Source organism: Microcaecilia unicolor, chromosome 5, assembly GCF_901765095.1.
Source record: "Microcaecilia unicolor chromosome 5, aMicUni1.1, whole genome shotgun sequence".
In the NCBI taxonomy this organism is placed as follows: Eukaryota; Metazoa; Chordata; class Amphibia; order Gymnophiona; family Siphonopidae; genus Microcaecilia; species Microcaecilia unicolor.
This window is the reverse complement of record NC_044035.1, coordinates 343,038,737-343,063,302: the sequence shown is the minus strand read 5'-3', so window position 1 is coordinate 343,063,302 and position 24,566 is coordinate 343,038,737. Positions and strand designations below refer to the sequence as shown.

Below are 24,566 nucleotides of genomic sequence, written 5' to 3'. Positions count from 1 at the left end.
TCCCGAGGGAAACATTTCGCAACCTGATACAATCAATGGTACTAAGCCACGCAGACTACTGCAATGGAATTTATGCGGGATGCAAAGAACAAACCTTAAAGAAACTTCAGACCGCACAAAACACGGCAGTAAGACTCATCTTCGGAAAAACACGATTTGAAAGCGCAAAACCCCTCCGCGAAAAACTACATTGGCTCCCAATCAAAGAACGCATCGACTTCAAAATCTGCACTATGTTTCACAAAATTATCTACGGTGAAGCACCGGGATACATGACCGACTTCATCGACCTACCAACCAGAAACACATCCGAATCAACACGAACTTACCTAAATCTCCACTACCCAAGCTGCAAAGGTCTCAAATACAAATCAACTTACGCATCCAGCTTTTCCTACATCAGCGCCCAAATGTGGAACGCTCTACCAAAAGCCTTGAAAACCACGTATGACCACTTACACTTCAGAAAAACACTTAAAACCCATCTGTTTAAAAAGGCTTACCCTACCGATCCAACATCAATGCCTGATCTCTGCGACACACCAACATTAAAGTTCGTAATAGTGACTACACAACTCTCCCATTGTAGGATTACTTTATGTAATCCTACCACACGAACCTTCATCCTACCACAACATCACCTTGTATTTGTTTATTCTCTGGAGTCTGCACACAGCTCTCCGGCACGATATAAGCCACATTGAGCCTACAAATAGGTGGGAAAATGTGGGATACAAATGTAACAAATAAATAAAATAAATTTAGGAGTGAAAGATAAAAGGCCCTGTTTCTGAGTCTGAAGGAGGGAGTGAAAAGAGGGGTTAGCATGAAAGGAGTGCTGAGGGAACTCTGTGAAGCTCTGCTGGTGAGGAAGCAGCAAAGAGAGACGCTTCTGTGCATGATCAGTTAGGTATTGAACAGAGAGAGGTAGTGCCTAGATCAGTCACGCCTACCCCAGGGTGAGGGAAAGCTGAAGAGCCTGACAAGCTCCAAGGAGAGTCTTGATTAGAAACCAGCTGGGAGAGATTTCTGGAAGCAGCAGAGGCTGACTCTGCTCAAATGTCCTGAAGGAGTGAAGCTGCAGGTGAGATGTTTGGATATCCCGCAGGAGGGGTGTGGTACATACTAGGTACATCCCATCTCAGCCTCAGAAATGTTCACGTATTTTTATGTCTCCCAACAGAAGATATTTTATGTGAAGTGATTTGGGGAGTTCAGATGCAATAATGGATGCTACAAGGTTGATATTCTCTTTAGGCAAGTTTGAGCATGCCTCTCCATTATTGATCCAGTACTTATATAAACTGCTGATTAATGAACTTGGATTTTATGGAGAATTGCCAGAGAATGTAGTAAAAGCAGTTAGCTTAGCAGGGTTTTAAAAATATTTGGATGGTTTCCTAAAGGAAAGGTCCATAGACCACTGTTAAAATGGTGAGGAAAAGGCACTGCTTATTTCTAGGATAAGCAGCATAAAATGTCCTGTACATTTCTGGGATCTTGCCAGGGGCTTGTGACCTGGATTGATCACTGTTGGAAACAGGATGCTGGGCTTGATGGACCTTCAATCTGTCCCAGTATGGCAATACTTATGTACTAAGATGGTGTTTTGCAGTTTTGCCCGAGGAGTCTGGGATACCCAAGATAGGACCCTGAAGAGAGAACATTAGGTGTCCAGTCAGGGTCCCACAAAAGGATTCTAAAGACAGAATGAGAGAAGGAGTCAGCTCAAGATCCAAGGATTTGAGATAAGAACAACTGTTGGGACTTTACTATTTGCCCGTTGCCTTATGTTTTTGCTGTACTTTTACCTTGTATGTACCACATACAGGTGTTTTAAGATAAAGATAAAAATATTCAAAACTCTTGAAAGAAGCCTTGTCCATTGCAAGTTTTGAATATTTTCTGCATAGTTTTGTGTCAATCTAGTCAAGACCTTGGAGCATTGTGCCTCTTCCATCCACCAGAGCCCTTACATATTGTGTGTATCCCTCCGAGGCCACCTTCATCCAACGAGAAGGTGACTGCATATACATCTGTTGTAACAATGGAAGACACCCCAAGGAACACCAACCTTATCCATCATAGTACAATTCAGACTTTGTTGAGAGGATGGATACCACATCAACCTTCGGTTCCCCTTTCATTAAGTAATAGAAGAACTTGGACCTTATATATGAAGCAAAATGGGGTAAACCCTTTGGCACATCAGGCCCTATACAATTTCTTTAAAAGTCCTTCGCTGCTGTAAACGCTAATGCCTAACTGCAGGCAGTTAGGTGAGCAAGGAGTTCATTTTCAAAAGCGAAAACGTCCAAAAAGTGTTGTAAAGCACCACTTGGATGAATTTCTTCTCAAAACGTCCAAATTGTTATTTTCTAAACCTGTTTTGCAATTTGTATGCAGTGCGTCCAAATCAGAAGGAAGCGAGTCAGGGGTGTTTCGAGGTGGGATTACGGCGGGCTTAGGGAGTGCCTAACACCTGGATGTTTTACAGCCATAATGGAACAAAACAAAGACATCTAGGGTGAAAATCTTAACGGTTTGGTCTAGACCTGTTTTTAGAACGAATAAGGCACAAAAAGGTGCTCTAAATGACCAGATGACCACTGGAGGGAATTAGGGATGAGCCCCCCCCCTCTTACTCCTCCAGTCATCACTGATTGCCTCCCACCCCCAAAAATGTAGAAAAAAATAGTATTTACCAGCCTTTGTGACAGCCTCAGATGTTATAGCCAGGTCTGATAGAGCAGTATGCAGGTCCCTGGAGTAGTCCAGTGGTCAGTACAGTGCACTGTAGACAGGTGGACCCAGGACCATATCTCTCACTACCTGTACACTTGTGGTGGAAACATTTGAGCCCTCCAAAGCTCACCAGCAAACCCACTGTGCCCACATATAGGTGCCCCTTCACACATAAGGGCTATTGTAGTGGTGTACAGTTGTGGGTAGAGGGTTTTGGAGGGCTCAGCAGACAAGATAAGGGAGCAACGGTGAGATGTGTACCTGGGAGCATTTATATGAAGTCCACTGCAATGCCCCCTAGGGTGCCCCATTACTCTCCTGGGATGTCTGGGGGACCAGTCGGCTAAAAATGGTGGCCCTCCTACATGCCTAACAACTAAAAACCAACCTGTTCAAAAAGGCATACCACAATGATCCATCCTAAACACCAGACAATAAAACTCATACCAGAACTGTATAAAACAGAACTCTCTATTCTCGACTGCTTACGTTACTCTATCACGATCAAACTTTAATGAATTACCTTTTTATTCTCATTACGAAAATGAATTCTCTTTATTTGAATGCCTAATCCACTCTAAAGATGGGCATATTTTCAAAGCACTTAGCCTTCCAATGTTCCATAGGTTTCTATGGAAATTTGGAAGGCTAAGTGCTTTGAAAATATGTGTCACCTGCAATACAACTATGCATTTCTCATTCCGGAATTGGCGATCGCCGTTACAGAACAATGTAAGCCACATTGAGCCTGCAAATAGGTGGGAAAATGTGGGATACAAATGCTACAAATAAATAAATCCCAATGGCTTGCTTATCTACGTTTTTCACTTGTACTATTTTTTTTATTATTATTTGAAAATGGCCTAAAAGATTAACACAAAAAGGGTTGTTACAAATGGTATTTTCCAAAAAATAAGACATTTTGCAGTTTCAAAAATGGCTATATTTCCTATTCAGATTTGGGACATTTAGCACAAAACGTCCAAAGTCTGACTTGGATGTCATATTGAAAATGCCCTTCTAAATGCTAGTATTCTGTATTCTGTGCACATAACTGCCCGACGTGACCCTGATCTGCTCACGCCCCCCCCCCCCTCCTGAAGTTGCACATTCTGTGGAATTTTTCCACGCCACTTATATAATAACGACTAAGGGCAGTTATGAGTGTAACTGCTAATGGGTGTCAATTAGCACCAATTATAGCTCATCACCAATTATCAGCTCATTATTGAATTAAGCATGCATCTGACATTCTATATTTACCAGGTGCAAATCCGAGCACAGAACTTTCTAGAATTAAGAGTTAAGTGATCAGCAAGTGGGATAAATGAATAAAAAGTAAATATAAGTGTATAAAAAGTTTTTTTTACAAAATGACCCCCAGAGATAACGTGCGTAAAAGTATGCGCAGTGACAAGTGGGTTTGCACTTTTGTGTGACCCGCATGTAGGCATGTTCTGGGGCAGAGAGTGGGTGGAACGTAGACAAGAATGCAATTTATTTCCACGTTTTATAAAATATGTACTTATGCACATACTTTACGCTCTAACGTCTGCTTTTGAACAAGGCAGAAATATCCACAGCTTCAGTCTAGCTGCAGCTTCTGCCAGTTTGTTTATTCCACACTTGATATACCTACTTTTCTGTAGATACAGCAGGGGCGTAGCCAGACTTCAGCGGAAGGCAGGTCCAGAGTCCGAAGTGAGGGGGCACATTTTAGCCCCTGCCATTTTTAACCCCTGCCGCCATTTTTGACCCCCCCTCCACCACTACCACCTTTGACTCCCCCCCCCAACGCCAACCCTTTCGACCCTCTCTTCCCGCCGCCGCCAACCCTCCCCCACCATTGGGTACCTTTGCTGGTGGGGGTCCCCAACCCCCGCCAGCCGAAGTTCTCTTCTCCGGCACGACAGCGTTGCTGATCTGCAAGGGCAGGCTTCTGTTTCTGTGAGTCTGACGTGCAGGACGTGCCAATTAGTGCCGATAATTGTTTGTTAGCAGCTAATTATCAGCGCCAATTGGCTTGTTAATCAAGTTATGCACACAATTTGAATTGCGCACATAACTTTAGTTACCATATACAGAATTTCTCCAATAATGGGCACTATTCTATAACCTGAGTGCACAACTTTGCCCACTACACATCACAGAATGGAGGAGTGGCCTAGTGGTTACACCACCCGTCTTGACATCCAGAGGTGGCTGGTTCAAATCCCTACTGCTGCTCCTTGTGATCTTGGGCAAGTCACTTAACCCTCCATTGCCTCAGGTACAAACTTAGATTGTTAGCCCTCCTGGGACAGAGAAATATCCAGAGTACCTGAATGTAACTCACCTTGAGCTACTACTGAAAAAGGTGTGAGCAAAATCTAAATATATGAAATATTGTGCATGCAAGAATTATACTGCTCACTGGACCGCAGTTCCACTCTCCCAGATATTCAATGATATCCCCCAATACCTGGTTAGTAGAACTGAAAATCCAGAGTTTTGGGCCACTGCAGTCAATAGTGTATTTGGGTTGTTTTTATTTATTTATTTTTTTAGCAATTGTGATGGCTGAATATCAGCCTGATAGGGCACCTGTATGTCTTTATAAAATAGGTTAAAACAGATCAAACATATAAACGGCAAGTGACCAACTCACCTGCAAATGCACAGTAGAGACTTCCCTCTCTGTCCCGCCCTCACGTCAAGACGTGATGACATCAGAGGGCGGAACAGAGAGGGAAACGGAGTCGGAGTCACTGTCGCCTGGAAATGAACATCGCGCGCACCAACCTCCACCCTCCCCCCCATCCCCGCCACCGCTCCCGCCCCCCTCCGTATCGGGCCCCCCTGCAATGACCTGACAGCGCCTTTCACCTCCTTGTGGAAGTGCTGCAGGCAGCAGCAGAGCGATCTGCTTCTGCCTGCAGCGCTTTCACACGGAGGTGAGAGGCGCTGTCAGGTCAGTGCAGGGGGCCCGGCACGGAGGGGGGAGGGAGCGGCGGCGAGGAGGGTAGCTGGAAATCTCACCCGTTTTAATGGGCTTAACGGCTAGTTATAACATAAACAACCCATTGTAAAAATGACCTTGCACATTGCAAAAACAAAAGTTTGCTCTGTTTATACTTCAGCTACCATTGTGGTTCATTTGCAAACTATTAATGTTATCAGAAGATTGATCACATTCTCATTTCTACATATCCAAAAATGCATTGTATGAAAATTGAGAATAATTGTTAGGTCTCTTCAAGTCAAATAATATTTGTTACATGTTGGTACAATTAACACAGTTCAGCTACTCATTTAAATCCATATTTATACTAATCTGTCGGATGCTGATAGATTGAGTGGAGATTCATAAAACAGAACGCAAATGACGCTGCCTTTTCTGTTAAATAGGATGTTCAAAATGTCATTTTTCATTTACCAGATGGGGTTTTATATCTCCAGCTGTTATTTTATGATTGAGCTGTACCATTTTATTAATGGCTCGAATCTGAGTTACAATAAAGCATTTTCATACCATTATCACTGCGTTTTATGACCCTGAAGTAGGCAAGCTTTTTTGGCAAAAGTGTATGCAGCACGGTTGAACTTCATTCATACAATCAGAAATCAGGCCCCGACTAAACCCCAAAATAAAGGTTTCAGTTACATTACAGAAACATAGAAACATGATGGCAGATAAGGGCCAAAAGGCCCATCCAGTCCGCCTTTTCTCAGCAACCACTAACTCCTCCTTTTTCGACGGGATCCCACATACCTGTCCCACGCTTTCTTAAATTCCAACACAGTCTTTTGTCTCCACTACTACTACTTAACATTTCTAGAGCGCTACTAGGGTTACGCAGCGCTGTACAAAATAAACAAAAAGGACGGTCCCTGCTCAAAGGAGATTACAATCTAATAGATAAGAGTGAGACAAATATAGGACAATCAAGCCATTGTGACATCACTGATGAGGTTGGCTCTTAGGCATTGGTGGAATGAGGCATTATGACATCACAATCTCAGCTCTGGTTAAATCACTGCTATATGTAATACTACTACTACTTAACATTTCTAGAGCGCTACTAGGGTTACGCAGCGCTGTACAGTTTAACAAAGAAGGACAGTCCCTGCTCAATGGAGCTTACAATCTAAAGGACGAAATGTCAAGTTGGGGCAGTCTAGATTTCCACCAGGAGACCGTTCTATGCTTCACCCTTTCCGTGAAAGAGTATTCCCTTAGATTCCTCCTAATCCTGTTTCTTCTTATCTTCATCCTCTGCCCTCTTATTCCAGAGTTTTCCTTCATCTGAAAAAGGCTCACCTCCTGTACATTAACGTCACTGAGGTATTTAAACATCTCTATCGTTTCTCCTCTCTCCTGCCTCTCTTCCATAGGCGCGTAGCCAGACTTCGACGGGAGGGGAGTCCAGAGCTGAGGTGAGGAGGCACATTTTAGCCCCCCCCCCCCCGGCGCCGGCACCGACACCCCCCCCCCACCCTGCCATTGCCGACACTAACAACTTTGACCCCCCCCCGCCGATGACCCTCTCAATCCCCCCTCTCGCTGCCAACCTGCCGTCAACCCGCCGTTGCCGTCTGCTACCTTTGCTGGCGGGGGGGGGGGGGGAGACCCCAACCCCCGCCAGCCAAAGTCTTCTTTCTTCGTTTTGTTTCTGAGTCTGACGTGCAGGGCGTCAGACTCACAGAAACAGAACGAAGCCTTGCGATCTGCGTCTATAAATGTTCGAAGATGAAAAGGTTCAAAAAAATGAAATGTCGTATTATCTATCTGAAGAACACATTTACTTGGGAACCTTAATTGAAATTTAGCACCCAAAAACAAGGTTTCCTGTCTCTTAGATAAGAATTTCTTCCTTCTTTCTTGTGTCGATCTGGAAACATCCGGAAATATCTGGATCTTTGCTCCCAAGAAAAGAACTGGAACTGATTGTCTCAAATATAGTCTCAACAAAGCCTCTTTATCGTGCAAAAATCCAAAAGGAAACCAACAAGGTAGTACGAAAGTCCACCTCATCTTGCGATTGTTCTAGAAGCACTGGTACATCTAAACTATTTGAGGAAACATTCGTGACCACTGTTCTGTCCTCCGACAGCCTCGCACTAGTTTATAACGTGATCCTAAAATGTGTGTAATGCCTTTACTGTTATTCTCAGTCCCAAGGACTATCATTGCTGCAGTTTCCCCACTGGAAAAATACATGAGCAATGCACTGTGGGTAATGTAGTTCACAGGCAGTGCAACCACACTTGTTTGGCTGTGTAAGAACTGCTATCACTGGTTGTGAGGCTGCTCAGACCTTCTCTCTCTCCCTCTCTCTCCGCCAAGCTTGGCTCTTTTGTCTTCCTGCTCAGTCTTACTATTCTGTCCACAGAGGTCAGCCAGGTGTGACCTTTCCCTCCTATCTCTAGGACTACCCCTTGCTATCCGATAGCAGGCTCTGTCCCCATTGGTCTCTATCTGCTCCACCCTGTGTGAAGCCCCAACACTTCTTTGTCCTTTCAGCCACAAGGGGCTTCTTCCTCCATTACAGCCAGGGACATGGGGCCAACACCATCACGCTCCAGACAGCTCTGTCCTGATCAAACTCCCTGTAACGAACCTGGATTTTTTACCCTGTAAATATCTTCTTCCAAATGAGATATTGCACATTGCAGTCACCCAGCTTTGGACTATTTCTACCTGTTCAACTACTTTCCCCTCCCCCTGCAATACAACTACCTCTCTTCAGATCTCCACCTCCCACAGCCTCCAGATTCAGAAGTCTCTGTATCCTGAACATCTATCTGTGAGTAAATTATCTGTGATTTATTCAATAAAAGAGACTTTATAAAATAATAGAGACTTCAGGTGATTGCTGCGCCAGGGTTATGCTCCATGATATTGGGGCTTCTTATTACCAAGCCCCAAGAGTCATGACAACCACATGATCCTTGGATCGGGCTTCTCAAATCGGCAAATAATAAAGCTTTTGTATTGGAGGAAATGCATTTTCAGGATATTGGAGAACTTCTTTTACAAATCTATGAAACAAATCTCTTGAAGAGGTATATTTTTTTTTTCACTGGAAGATTTATATTTAAGAACAGAAAACAGGCAGCAACGTGTGCTATCATTTTCGGCTTTGCTCAGATTGGCACATGTATGCATCTCACTCCCAGTGCTTAGAGGCTTTCTTCCACTTCCAAACTCAATCAAAACTCGCAGATTTTAGGGAGAAAATCATGGGGAAATCTCTCTTCAAACACCCCATTGCCAGCTGAGCTGGCATTACGATTCCAGCGGTAAGGATGGCTTTGCTTTCTGCACTGTTCTCTGAGCATTTGGGAGGGAATCAAAAATGACCTCATTAACTTCCATTTGACTACATTTAAATACTATTTGTGCTGATTTTTGGCACACACATTGCTCCCTGCACTACATCCCTCTGAATATTCCGCACAGATTTAACGCCGACACTAATCCAGTGCCAACCGACTCTAGCATCAGTGTTAGGTTTCGCGCGTCAGCCTGTGAGGCAATAAAGAGTTAACATGGCTTGTTTCATACGGGGTTCAGAAATTCAGTATCACGTTCAATATTTCACATGTCCTTCTCCATCAGGGTTGGCCAAGTTTTTTTTTTAACAGTGGGTCGTAATTGCAGAAATGCATATATTTCTGAGCTGTATGAATCTTTTAGACTGTTAGGGCCAGATTCTATATATAGTGCCAAAAATAATAAGAGTGAAGGAGTGGCCTAGTGGTTAGAGCACCAGTCATGCCGTCCAGAGGTGGCCAGTTCAAATCCCGCTGCTGCTCCTTGTGATCTTGGGCAAGTCACTTAACCCTCCATTGCCTCAGGTGCAAACTTAGATTGTGAGCCCTCCTGGGACAGAGAAATATCCAGAGTACCTGAATGTAACTCACCTTGAGCTACTACTGAACAAGATGTGAGCAAAATCTAAATAAATATATGGAATGTTTCTACTATTGAAGATTCTACATGGAATGTTGCCACTTTTTGAGATTCTGGAATGTTGCTACTATTTGAGATTCTAGATGGAACGTTGCTAGTGGCCTAGTGGTTAGAGCACCAGTCTTGCAATGCAGAGGTGGCCAGTTCAAATCCCACTGCTGCTCCTTGTGATCTTGGGCAAGTCACTTAACCCTCCATTGCTTCAGGTACAAACTTAGATTATGAGCCCTCCTAAGACAGAGAAATATCCAGAGTACTTGAATGTAACTCACCTTGAGCTACTACTGAAAAAGGTGTGAGCAAAATCCAAATGAATAAATAAATAAACCTTATCTAAAGTTAGGCACGGTTTCTAGAATATGTGTAGTGCCCATCCCTGCAACTAAAATTTAGGAGCAACCATGTGTAAATTCCCACATCAAATTCAGATCCCTATGAGGAAAGGCTGAGACGGTTAGGGCTGTTCAGCTTGGAGAAAAGGCGGCTGAGGGGTGATATGATAGAAGTCTACAAGATAATGAGCGGAGTAGAGCGGACAGATGTGAAGCGTTTGTTTACACTTTCAAACAACAACAAAACCAGGGGACACAAGATGAAGCTAGAATATGCTAGATTTAAAACAAATAGGAGAAAGTTTTTCTTTACTCAGCGTGTAGTTAGACTCTGGAACTCGTTGCCGGAAAATGTAGTGACAGCAGCTGGCCTTACGGAGTTTAAGGGGGGTTTGGACAGATTCCTGAAGGAAAAGTCCATTGAACATTATTAAAAAAAGAAAGGGAAAAAAATTATTTTTTTGGGGGGGGGGGGGGGGAGGGAATTGCCGGGTTCTTGAAGCCTGGATTGGCTGCTGTCAGAGACAGTATGCTGGGCTTGATGGACCCTTGGTCTTTTCCCAGTATGGCAGTGCTTATGTGCTTAGATCAGGCATATAAGTGCGCTATGGGACCCTTTTACTAAGCCGCGTTAGCGTCTACATGCACCAAAATGGAGTTACCGCACGGCTAGCACGTGGCTCTTGTGGTAATTTAATTTTTGCTATGCGTCCGATATGCACAGCCGAAGAATATTATTTTCTGTCATGCGTATCAGATGCATGCCAAGTGGCATTTGGCATTCATAGGTCATCCCCCCCCCCCTCCCAGTTACCGTGTGAGACTTTACCACTAGGTCAGTAGCTGGTGGTAAGGTCTCAGACCCAAAACAGATGTGCGGCAATTTTCATTTTGCTGCACATCCATTTTCGGCAAAAATTTTTTAAAGGCCTTTTTCACAGGTGCCCTGAAAAATGATTCTGCGCGCGCCCAAAACCCACACCTACACTACCGCAGGCCATTTTTCAGCGCACCTTAGTAAAAGGACCCCATAATTTTTAGGAATGCCCAAGATCTGCCCATGCCGCTCCTATGGCCACGTCTCCTTTTGAGATTCGTACATTAGAATTTACACACACCACTTTACAGAATACACTTAGGAAGTTATGTGCGTAAATTCTAATTGGTGCCAATTACTGCCGATAATTGATTGTTATTGGCCAATTATTGGCACCAATTGGCTTGCTAATCACGTTGTGTGCACGTTTTGGCCATGTATAGAGTCCAGGTCTTATTGCATGAGTCATACGCCTCAAGATTTGTTAATCTCTTCTAAAACTGTGACTTCATAACTACCAAACAGCTCTGCAGTTCTTCTTAATCGTGCTTGCAAGCTAAAGGTTAAAAAAAAAGTTTGCTAAAAAATTCAAATACATAGTAACATAGTAAATGACGGCAGAAAAAGACATGCATGGTCCATCCAGTCTGCCCAACAAGACAAACTCATATGTGCTACTTTTTGTGTATACCCTACTTTGATTTGTACCTGTCCTCTTCAGGGCACAGACCGTATAAGTCTGTCCAGCACTATCCCCGCCTCCCAACCACCAGCCCCGCCTCCCACCACCGGCTCTGGCACAGACTGTATAAGTCTGCCCAGCACTATCCCTGCCTCCCAACCACCAGCCCCGCCTCCCACCACCGGCTCTGGCACAGACCGTATAAGTCTGCCCAGCACTATCCCCGCCTCCCACCACTGGCTCTGGCACAGACCGTATAAGTCTGCCCAGCACTATCCTCGCCTACCATGGCATATTGCACTGAGCTAGCCTCAGGGGGAAGGAAATCGTTCACTGATCCACCCGCCGGATAAGATAAATTGTGTATAAGCCTATATGGGCACATACTGGGGGAGGGGGAGGCACATTGTAACACAGTAACATAGTAGGTGACAGCAGAAAAAGACCTGTATGGTCCATCCAGTCTGCCCAACAAGATAAACTCATATGCGCTACTTTATATGTATACCTGACCTTGATTTGTATCTACCATTTTCTGGGCACAGACCGTAGAAGTCTGCTCAGTACTAGCCCCGCCTCCCAACCACCATTGCTGCCACCCAATCCTCGCTAAGGTTCTACTTTTACTGAGTGAGTTATCTGTTCGCTCTAAGTTAATGTACCTAAAAAAAAATTGTTTCACTAAATTATTTACCGCTGACTTCAAAAGTCAATCTGAAGTCCAAAAGAACACCCCCAGAACTCTTGTCTTTTTTTCAGTTTTCAAAATTTCACCTGATTTCAATGTCAGTTCTTTAACTGTCCGCTCATTCTGCCTCGCCTCACCCTATGCTTGGAATCAACTTCCTGAGCCCTTACGCCAAGCCCCCTCCCTACCCATCTTCAAATCCTTGCTCAAAGCCCACCTCTTCAATGTTGCTTTCGGCACCTAACCTTTATACCTTTCAGGAAATCTAGACTGCCCCAATTTGACTGACTGTACATTTGTCCTTTAGATTGTAAGCTCCTTTGAGCAGGGTCTGTCCTTCTATGTTAAATTGTACAGCGCTGCGTAACCCTAGTAGCGCTTTAGAAATGTCAAGTAGTAGTAGTAGTAGTAACTGGCATTGACTCATAATCCTCAAACCACAAGATCTTAGTCTTCAATTTAACTTTAAAAAAAACTCTTGGGAATAGCAACAATCTAAAATCAATTTTTACACAAATCTGCAATGTACACGTAGAATTTCCACTATTTCCAAATGGACATCACAAATAAGCCCTTATACATATCGTTTATCGTTTATTTACTAGACTGTCGCTTATTACAAAAAGTAAATCAGAACGGTTTACAATATAATCTCTCTATATAAAACGCACCTCCAACATTCTGAAGCCTCCACAAGTCCCAACGTTCTAAATGCATGGTAGTGAAACCAGGAATTCGCCCATGAGTGTTGGCCTCGCCCCCCACGTAAAACGTCATGACGTCGAGGGCGGACCAATGATACTCAACCAATCGCATCGCGAACCCGTTACTAAGCGACGGAACGTGACATGACACATCGCGGAACAATGAAAACCAGCAGCAACAGTTGCTACGCAACGTCAACAGCAACGCTAAAAGGACCACATAGATCTCTGCTCTCCACACAAACAACAGACACGGAGGGCATATGAGGGAAGGGAAAAAAACAGCACATACACACACTCTCACTCTTAACTGGCTATAATGAGCAACTGACCTGCTACTATCACAGGGACTGCTAGCACCTCTCTCTCTCTCTCTCTCTCTCTCTCTTACACACACACACACATTCACACACACACGGGACACAGAGTGGATGGAAGACAAGGAACAAATCATTGGGTATGGAGGGGGCGGCAGGGAAGATAAGGCAAGAACTGTCTCAAATGTTTGTGCTGTGCTATGTACAATTATAATGCTGTCTCTTCATTTAGACCCTACCCTTTCACACTCACTTTCACACACACACACACACACACACTTACACTGTCTGTATCTCACACAAACACACGCACCCACACACATGTACACACTCTCTCACACAGACACACAAACACGCCTCAAATGGTTCAGCTGTCCTATGTAAAATTTCACTGCTGTCTCTTCATTTTCACCCTACCTGTGCACACTCTCTTTCACACAGAGACACACACATACACTTTCTCTGTGTCACACACACACAGACACACACACATACATTTACACACTCTCACTCTCTCTATAGCCTTGCTAGCGCCCGTTTCATTTGTTTACAAAACGGGCCTTTTTTACTAGTATAACAATAAAATCAATGTTAAAATACTATAAAAACACACTTTGAAATCCATTTCTGATAGAAAAGCACAGCAAAACCAGAGAGTCTACTATTTAGCATTTCTATAGTGCTACAAGGCGTTCGCAGCACTGCACAAACATAGAAGAAAGACAGTCCCTGCTCAAAGAGCTTACAATCTAGTAGAGAGTCAATTAGTAATATTCATACAAATTACTCAGATTAGCATCACCATCATAAAAACATAATAAAAGCAAAGAAATACTAAAAATTCCGGGTTTTTTTTGTTTTTTGTTTCCCCCCCCCCCCCCTTGTTCTCCTCTTCCCCCTCTTTCCCTTCCATCTCTCTTCACTTCTCCTATCCCTTTCTCTTATTATATATTTAATTTAATATTAGACATTATCTTCAAATATGTCTCAAAAAAATTAGATTTTAAGATTATATATGGCCCCTGAGTATGGGGCCCTTTCATTAAGCCGCGTAGGTGCGTACGCATGTCCTACATGTGTCAGTTTTGAAGTACAGGCCCGTCTACCGTGTGGCTCGGGCAGTAATTTCATTTTTTACGCGCGTCCACCAAGCACGTCGGATATCTTCTGGCGCCCTGTGCTAACCGGGCGGTAATCGGCATTGTACGCGCATAGACCATTACCGCCTGGTTAACGTGTGAGACTTTACCGCTAGGTCAACGGGTGGCGGTAAGGTCTCAGGCCCAAAATGGATGCACAACAATTTGTTCTCTATTACTCAATTGCAATCATTTCCCGTGGAATCCACAGAGTGGGGGAAAAGGAACAGTATTAAATATGTGAGCGCTTAGTAACCATCTGAGCGAGAAAGATAATTATATAAAAGTTATTATTAAGGACTTAGTCATGACCCTGGTTCCGAACTCTCAGCTGGCGACCTGCTCTTAGACAATCAATTGTTTAATTTCACTTCAGAGGAACTAAGATTACACTGAAGATTGTCCGTTAGTGTCCAAATATGAAAAGCAGATCATTTTCTTCAACTTATTTCAGAATAGTTAAGTCCTTGCAATATGCTCTATTGCTGATGCCTTCTTTGCATTGAAACTTTGAAGTAAAGCCCTTGAGCTATAGCTTCCTAATCCCTACCCAGGTCCCAGGAAAGACTCTGGGATACTAGGGGGCTCCTGAGCCGCATTAGAAAAACATTGTCAGAAGAAAAATGTCAGAAGTTGGGAATAACAGTTGCCTAAATCACTAACAGCATGAACTCCAGCTGTGAATTACAAAATTGTTACAGTGAAGTCCTGCACCTTATAACTCATTGATGTGCTTTATTTTTAATTTATTTATACAATTCTTCTATCCATCCCATCTACAAATCTAGGGTCTGTAGGGCTTTTTGGGACTGGCAGCCATGGGACTTGCAGAGTCTTCTCTCGATATGGTTCCATAAATTGGCCTAGGGCAGTGATGGGCAACCTTTTGAGCTTGGTGTGTCAAAATTCACCAAAAAACCAAGCATAACTCGGGTGGTGTGTCACTTCAAGAAAAATCACTGCTACTAGGACCGCCCCCGGGACCCCCCCTACCCGAGATCGCTGCCCACCCGAGGTCGCCGGGCCCCCCTCCACCCGCTACCAGGCCTGGAACTAACCTTAAAGCCTCCTTTCACGTTGCAGCAAGCAGCAGCAGGGCAGACCTCTCCTCCTTCCTTCTGTGCTCCGCCCTCGCGGACGTTACATCAGGCAAGGTCAGGACACGGAAGGAAGGAGTGGCCTGCCCTGCTGCTGCTTGCTGCGACGTGAAAGGAGGCTTTAAGGTTAGTTTCCGGGAGCGAGGAGGGAGGGCGGACCACACTGCGGCGGCGCCGCATGTCATCGAAAATGGCTACGCGTGTCAGTGCTGACACGTGCGTCATAGGTTCGTCATCAGGGGCCTAGGGAGTAGTAAAGAAGAGGAGCAGAAATGTTAGAAAGGACACAATCCTGCTTATTTTCGAAGGAGAAGGGCGCCCATCTTCCGACACAAATCGGGAGATGGGCATCCTTCTTCTAAGATCGCCTAAATCAGCATAATCGAAAGCCGATTTTGGGCGTCCTCAACTGCTTTCTATCGCGGGGATGACCAAAGTTCAAGGGGGCGTGTCGGCAGTGTATCGAAGGCGGGACGGGGGCTTAGTTAACAGATGGGCGTCCTCAGCTGATAATAGAAAAAAGGGCGTCCCTGACGAGCACTTGGCAGACTTTACTTGGTCCATTTTTTTCTTGCGACCAAGCCTCAAAAAGGTTCCCCAACTGACCAGATGACCACCGGAGGGAATAGAGGATGACCTCCCCTTACTCCCCCAGTGGTCACTAACTCCCTCCCACCATAAAAAAACAAGCTTAAAAATACTTTTTTTGCAGCCTCAAATGCCATCACTCAAGGTCCATCGCAGCAGTATACAGGTCCCTGGAGCAGTTGTAGTGGGTGCAGTGTACTTCAGGCAGGTGGACCTGGGGAGGGTTGGAGGGGCTCAGCACCCAAGGAAAGGGAGCTATGCACCTGGGAGCAATTTGTGAAGTCCACTGCAGTGCCCCCTAGGGTGCCCGGTTGGTGTCCTGGCATGTGAGGGGGACCAGTGCACTACGAATGCTGGCTCCTCCCACGACCAAATGGCTTGGATTTGGTCATTTCTGAGATGGGCGTCCTCCGTTTCCATTATCTCCAAAAACTGGGGACGACCATCTCTAAGGTCGACCTAAATTTCAAGATTTCGGCGTCCACGACCTTATTATTGAAATGAAAGATGGACGTCCATCTTTCGTTTCGATAATAAGGGTTGCCCGCCCCTTTACAGGGCGCCCTTAGAGATGGTCGTCCCCGTTCAATTATGTCCCTCCATGATACCACAGGATCTGGACAGCTGAATGGCTGATATAAAATGACATCACAAAAATTAGTCCTGTGTTTACAAAAGGTGCACTATATGCGTGCTAGCGTTTTTAACATACGTCAATGTTAGCACGCCTATAGGAATGCGTTGGCGCACTAGCGTTTCATGCACCTTAACATTAAAGGCGTGTTAAAAACGCAAACATGCCTTAGTAAACATATCCCTTAGATTGTTCGATAAAACAATCATTATAGAATGTCACAAACCAAGCCCAAAAGATAAAGGTGAGAAGACAAGCATGATAGGAATTTCTAACAACTCCATGAAAGAAAAATAATCTATGTCACAAAAATGCTTAGCACAAGTCAGAGCTCCTTGAAAGCTCCTTGAATATGTTCAGTCAACATCTCAATTATTATTTCTATAGAGACAGAAACGATTCCAAAAGCTTGTGACTTTTGCTGTCATTTGAGGTTTACTGGGCATGTCACAGCTGCTCCTCAATCTGGCCGTTCATCTTGCACAGTCAGCTAAGAAACTCCCATACAGAAATTCATTTCTGCACCAATTTAGCCAAACTCAGGAACACTTACAAATTCAAAGTTATGTGCTGACTTTAGAGAACTAATGCAAAAGTACATAAGTACATAAGTATTGCCACACTGGGACAGACCAAAGGTCCATCAAGCCCAGCGTCCTGTTTCCAACAATGGCCAATCCAGGTCACAAATACCTGGCAAGATCCCGAAAAAGTTCAATACATTTTATGCTGCTTATCCCAGAAATAAGCAGTGGATTCTTCCCAAGTCAATTTAATAATGGTCTATGGACTTTTCCTTTAGGAAGCCATCCAGACCTTTTTTAAACCCCGCTAAGCTAACCGCCTTTACCACATTTTCTGGCAACGAATTCCAGAGTTTAATTACACGTTGAGTGAAGAAAGATTTTTTTCCGATTTGTATTAAATTTACTACTTTGTAGTTTCATCGCTTGCCCCCTAGTCCTAGTATTTTTGGAAAGTAATCACATCATATCTTTAAATAACCAGAAACATATATGTGAAACGGAGGTCAAAAGCTCTGTACATCTCAGGAAAGACTCTGTGTTCCCTTTTCCATACTGGGTCATTTCACCATCCCTGCCCTCCAATACTCTGAAACATCTAATAAGGTGTCAGCTTCACTGCAATATGCATGATTCCTTTCTTGATAAGCAGACTAATTCTCCCGATGTCAGCAACCTATGGGATTGAGCGGAAGCCCATGCTGTGATGTCGCCACACAGTAAGGTCTATGTCAAATACTATGGGGCTTATTTTATTTTTTTATTTGTTACATTTGTACCCCACATTTTCCCACCTATTTGCAAAATTCCAGGAATAACATGTATAGAATGTTTGTACGTTTGGGAAGCTTCCCAGGTGCCCTTGGCCAGGATTGGCCGCTGTCGTGGACAGGATGCTGGGCTCGATGGACCCTTGGTCTTTTCCCAGTATGGCATTACTTATGTACTTATGCTGAATGTGGCTTACATACTATCGTATGGCAATCGCCAAATCCGGTATGAACAAATACAAAGTGATGTTCTGGTAGAGTAAGGTTCATGTGTGACCGACACATTAGGGAATCGTAGAGAGGAAGAGTTATTATATGTCCATTACGAGCTTTGGTTTCGTTGTGTTGCAGGGTACAGACATTTTAAGTTGGATCGGTAGGGTATGCCTTTTTGAACAGGTTAGTTTTTAGTGATTTCCAGAAGTTTAGGTGGTCGTACGTTGTTTTCACAGCTTTTGGTAATGCGTTCAATAGTTGTGTGCTTATGTAGGAAAAACTGGATGCATGAGTTGATTTTTATTTGAGTCCTTTGCAGCTTGGGTAGTGGAGATTTAGGTATGCTCGTGTTGATCCTGTTGTGTTTCTGATTGGTAGGTCTATGAGGTCTGTCATGTATCCTGGGGCTTCACCGTAGATAATTTTATGAACCAAGGTGCAGATTTTGAAAGCAATACGTTCTTTGATTGGGAACCAGTTATAACAGACTGCACAAAACACAGCAGCCAGACTCATATTTGGAAAAATGAAATACGAAAATGCCAGTCCCCTAAGAGAAAAATTACATCGGCTTCCACTGAAAGAACGTATTGCGTTCAAGGTCTGCACTTTGGTCCATTAAGATCGTACACGGTGAAGCTCAGGCCTTATAGACCTACCAATCAGGAATTCTACTAAATCATCACGTACGTTCCTGAATCTCCATTACCCCAACTGCAAAAGACTAAAATATAAATTAACATATGTATCCAGTTTCTCTTATATAAGCGCGCGAATATGGAACGATTTACCAAAATCAATAAAAACAACACACGACATAAATAATTTCCGAAAACTAACTTATTCAAGAAGGCATATCACAAAGACTCATCCTAAATGCCAATAATAAAATTTACACCAGAACTACACAACATAACTCTTTATTCCTGATTGTTCAACTCTAATCTACTACGATTGAAGTTTTTATCCAATTATCTTTTATTTCTTATTATGAAAATGAACTTTATTTATTTGACTGCCTAATTCCACTTTATCACCTCCATATTCTAACTATGTATTTCTCTTTTTCCGGAATTGGTGATCACAATTACAGAATAATTGTAAGCCACATTGAACCTGCAAATAGGTGGGAAAATGTGGGATACAAAATAAATAACATTTCTTATCTTTTGTTAATACAGTAATACCTCGATTTTCATTGACTTCGGTTATCGTCGATTTTTTCCAAGAAAAATTTGTCTCGGATTTCGTCGGCATGCCCACGTGACCTCACTGCTAATTTTGCGAAAACAAAGGGCGGCCCACGCGTTCTCCTGCTCAGAAATAATTGCCTCGGTTTTCGTCGGTTTCGGATTTCGCCGATTGTTTTCGGACAGATTATTGACGAAAACCGAGGTATGTACCAGAAATATTCTAACCCCAAATTGGCACCTTAAGTTGTGCCCGTTAATTTGGCCACATAACCAAATTACATGCAAATTTGATTAACAAGCCAATCAGCACCTATAATTTGGAACCTAACAACCACTTAGCAGCACTAATTAGCTTTAATTAGAATTAATGTGCACAACTTTATAAGCGTATTCTATAAACGCGGTACACGTAAAGTCTAATGCACACAGTCAAAAAGGGGGGCATGGCCACAGGTGTGGAATGGGCAGGTTGTGGGCATTTCAAAAAACTATGCGCACTATTATAGAATAGCCCCCGATCTGTGCCTAACTTAGGCGCAAGTATTTAGGTCTGGTTTTAGGTGGCCTAAATGAGTGCACCTAAATTTTAGTCTCAAGAACGACGCATGAGCGTATTCTATAAACTATGCGTAACTTCAGGTGTAGTTTATAGAATCACGCACACTGCGTGGTTTTACAGCCCCAATTTTAAGGCGCCATATATATAGAATTTCCCCTTTAAGCAGATAACTTTAGCAGAAGGTAAGAAAGTCACCTAGGAAGTTAACAATTAACATCAGATATTACAAAAACTTGAGTTCACAATTTCTCATGCAAATATTCAAATACCAGGAAACAGAAGGTTTTTATTGACTTTCTAAAGGCTCTATAATTAGACAAAGATCATAACTTGACCAGTAATGCATTTCACACATTTACAGCTTGAAATGCAAAAGAGGGATATACAGGCCTGCCTGCAGACATGCTATAAAGAATATGAGAATGCGGACATGCGAGAAACGCAATTTAAATTTTTGATGCGCCTCTTTATCTCTCCGCATAGAGCATACAGGGCAACATTAAGACCAACAGACGATTGCCCTAAGTGTACCGGGAGCGGAGCTCATTTGGGTCACATGTTCTGGCACTGTCCTCCAATACGGGCCTTTTGGTCTTTGATATGCGGGCAGGTCTCTCGGATGTGGCAGACACAATGGGTAGACGACCCAGGACTCTTGTTTGATGAATTCATTAACCGTGGATCCAGTAAGGCAGGCCAGCGTCAGTTTCAGAGACGGGCAGTACTGATGGGGAAAAAATCAATACTCAAGTTGTGGCTCCAGGAGGACAAGCCAACAATTCAGCTCTGGAGGGGATACGTGATTTCCCTCTGCGCTTTGGAACGAAGGAGCGTGCGTGATCTGGCCTCCACACGAGGGGAGAGATACCTACAATGTTGGATGCCATTTTTGGACACATTGCTGCCACGAGCGCGCAGTAGAATATTAAATGGATAACTTATCAAGGGGAACCTAAAAGACTGGTGAAGAGGGGGGAGGGAAGGGAGAAAATTGGAAATATCAAGATGACATGCACAGCTTTACAATTCATAAGTAGACTGAAGGGAATCTATGGCTATGTTATAAATAGAAGATGTAATTTGCACATGATTGTCATCAATAAAAATATATTTAAAAAAAAAAGTTTCTTAGATTTCTGTCCCTTTGGATTAGGGAAACGTAGCCTGAAATTATTGAGAACCACCTTGCACATACGGGTGAAATTCAATCAAGTTATACATGTAGGCAGGGGCGTAGCCAGACCTTGCCAGGAGGGGGGGCCAGAGCCCAAGGTGGGGGGGCACTGTTAAGCCGCCTCTCCCCCTCCGGCGACCCCCCTCCCCCCCCGCTCGATCGCGCCGACACTCTTAAACCCCCCCTCCCGCTACCAACCCTCCCCTGCCGTCGCTGCCCGCCCCATGAAGTACCTTGTTTGCTGGCGGGGATCCCCAAACCCCGCCAGCCAAGAGTGTTCTTCAGCGCTGGAGTTAGTAGACTCCGGCGCCTTCATTCAAGGAAGTTCGTCTGAAGGATCAGCTGGTTTTGACGCCTTTACGTCCTGCACGGGGCTACATGCACGGTGCAGGATGTAAGGCGTCAAAACCAGCTGATCCTTCAGACGAACTTCCTTGAATGAAGGCGCCGGAGTCTACTAACTCCGGCGCTGAAGAACACTCTTGGCTGGCGGGGTTTGGGGATCCCCGCCAGCAAACAAGGTAAATCATGCGGTGGTGGGGCGGGGCGGGCGGCGATGGCGGGGGAGGGTTGGTGGCGGGAGGGGGGGTCGTCGGCAGGGGGCCAGGGGCGAATCTGCGGGGGCCCAGGCCCCCTCAGGCCCCACGTAGCTACGCCACTGCATGTAGGAAGATGCAATATCGTGACTGATCTTAAAAATAAATAATACAATAAACAAAGCCCAGCCCTATGGCTGACATAGCTGTGGGTGTGTACGTAAGGCACGCCAATATCAGGTTATGCTAGTGTTCTATAATGGAATATGGACGCCCCGATGCCCTATATAATAGGGTCTCACTGTGTGTCCTCGGAATGCCGAAATGGATGCACCCACTTATAGAATTATCCCCATAGTACTAATCCAGTAGTACTGTAGCTTCTGCTCCACCCAGGGGCGTGTCTAGACCTCACAGTGGGAGGGGCCACAGCTCAAGGTGGGGGGGCAATTTTGGTCTGACACCCCCCTCCCCCCACCGCCACCCTGCTGCTCCCTCCCCACTGAGCCAATTTCACTAAAAGGAGCGTGCAAGACATGAGAGGGAAGAAAGAGCAGGGCAGATAATGCGGCGGTGCTGGAGACCGGCGCTGGACAAGGCTTCAGCCGGTGGGGGTTGGGGACCCCCCCCGCCAGCAAAACCAGGGCCCAGAGGCCCCACATAGCTATGCCACTGATTCCACCTGTTCTCCAACCCCAGAAAAATCTGTACCATTGAAGACTGAACGGTCCTTTTATAAAGCTGCAGCAAAAGGGAGACCGCGCTGGTGTTAGCGCATGTCTTTGATGCACGCCGAGGCCCCCTTTTACTGCAGCGGGTAAAAGGCAGGTCCTTTGGGGTTTTTTTTTTCAAGAAATGGCCATGCAGCAAGTGAATCACTTGCCGTGCAGCCATTCTAGGGGGGAGGGGGGAAGCACACCAGCGCTACAAAAACTGAAATGTTTTTGCAGCGCCGGAAATGGCGCACTCTGGGGGAGGGAACTACAGCCAGGCTGCAGCAATAACCCAGCAGTACTTCCCTTTTAGCGAGCGGTAAGCCCACACTGGGCTTCCCGCCGCTTTGTAAAAGGGCCCCTGAGTTTTGTGTACCAGGGGCATAGCCAGACTTCGGCAGGAGGGGGTTCCAGAGCCTGAGGTGAGGGGGCACATTTTAGCCCCCCCTGGTGCATGCCGACCCCCCCCCGCCATTGCCAACACCCACCCCCGCCATTGCCGACCCCGCCCCCCAACGACCCTCTCGACCCCCCCCCCTCCCGTCGCCTACCTTTGCTCGCAGGGGACCCCAACCCCCCCCAGCCGAGGTCCTCTTCTTCTCGAAAAAGGCTTCCTTCTGGTTTCTGACGTCCTGCACGGGACGTCAGATTCACAGAATAAAGGCTTGCAGATCAGCTGATCTGCAAGGCTTCGTTCTGTGTGTCTGACGTCCTGCATATACAATGTGTAGGACGTCAGAAACAGAAGGAAGCCTTTTGTGGCGGGTTGGCGGTGGGGGGGGGGGGGGTCGAGAGGTTCGTCGGCAGGGGGGTCCAGGGCTAAATCTACGGGGGGCCAGGCCCCCTGGCCCCACGTAGCTACGCCACTGCTGTGTACCTTTACATGTGAACACCCCTAGGCAATATAATTAGAGCCCATTAGAGGGTATGAGATGGTGTTCATCATGCTCCAGTCACTTTATAAAATTAATCCAGGTGCGTGTGCTTGGCTTGGGAGTAAACAAGGCAAGAAAAGAGTGAAATGGCGTACTGTAAGAAGCGTTTTAACTTGACATATCCCTCAAGAGAATCCAACGAAAGCGTGAAGCAATGTTACATGAGGACAGTTTGGAAACCAATGTATCAGCTCTGCAGCTGTGTTCAGCACTAACAGTAAGGGGTCCAGATCGAGAAGCAGGAGGTAGACAGAAAAGAGAAATGAATTAATTTTTGTTGAGAAGTTACTCGTGCACGGACTAACCGCTGAGTGCTTTCAGTAGCACGCAGTGGCCTCATGAATGATTGGTTATACTTTATTGGTTTATTAGAATTTGCTATACCGCCATGATTAAACTGGCAGCTCTCGGTGGTTTGCAATAAAATTAAAACAATTTTAAGGAAAGGAAAAGGAACTACAAAATTTGACAGGAAAGTGAATAGAAAGATACAGAGGGGAAAATGGAACAGGGCAAAGAGGGGAAGGGCAAAAGCAGTTTGCCATAACAAATCAGTCTGTGCTAAAAGCTTTAGCAAAGAGCCAAGTCTTTAGCTTTGATTTGAAAGTTTTGAAGGAGGTTTCGGCACAGATGTCCAGTAGGAGAGAATTCCAGTGAGAAGGAACAGCAATGAAAAAAACGTGATGACGAGCAGATTCTACCAGGCAAAGATGACGAGCTGGAGATTATGGGATAGTGAGGAAAGAGAGATAATGGGGTAGACCGAGCCTATGGGACTTAAATGCAAGGACTAACAATTTAAAGAGTATGTGTTGAAGGTATCTGGGGGGGGGGGGGGGGGGGGGGGAGAAGATGTCATTATGATGTTTAGTTACAAAGGAATAAAGACTCCAAAACCACAGCTGAATGCCAGGAAAGGGGGACGTAATGGCAGTTAGAGAATAGGGTCAGTTAGATACCCGCCTTAATTACCTAATTGGTGCTAAATTAGCACTTAATTCGAGATGAGTACCTATATTGATGTTAAGTGCTAATTGGTCTTAATTAGCAGTTGCGTGCATAACTGACCTATGCCCCTATTCTGTAAACTGAGTGTCTAACTTCTCTTGTATACACCTGCAAAAGGGGCGTGGCTATGGGAGGGGCAGATTCAGTAAACGGAGCCAAAAGTTAGATGCAGTTTCATAGCCACAGGTGGGCCTAGGGCTCAGGCCCACCCAACAGTAGAACACATTTAGCGGTAGCTGG

General features: G+C 44.8%; 1 protein-coding gene across 1 annotated transcript in view; it reads right to left on the bottom strand.

Annotated features, from left to right (window-relative positions):
- LOC115471366 (cadherin-13-like) overlaps window positions 1-24,566 on the bottom strand; it is a 439,543-nt gene that overhangs the window by 245,106 nt on the left and 169,871 nt on the right.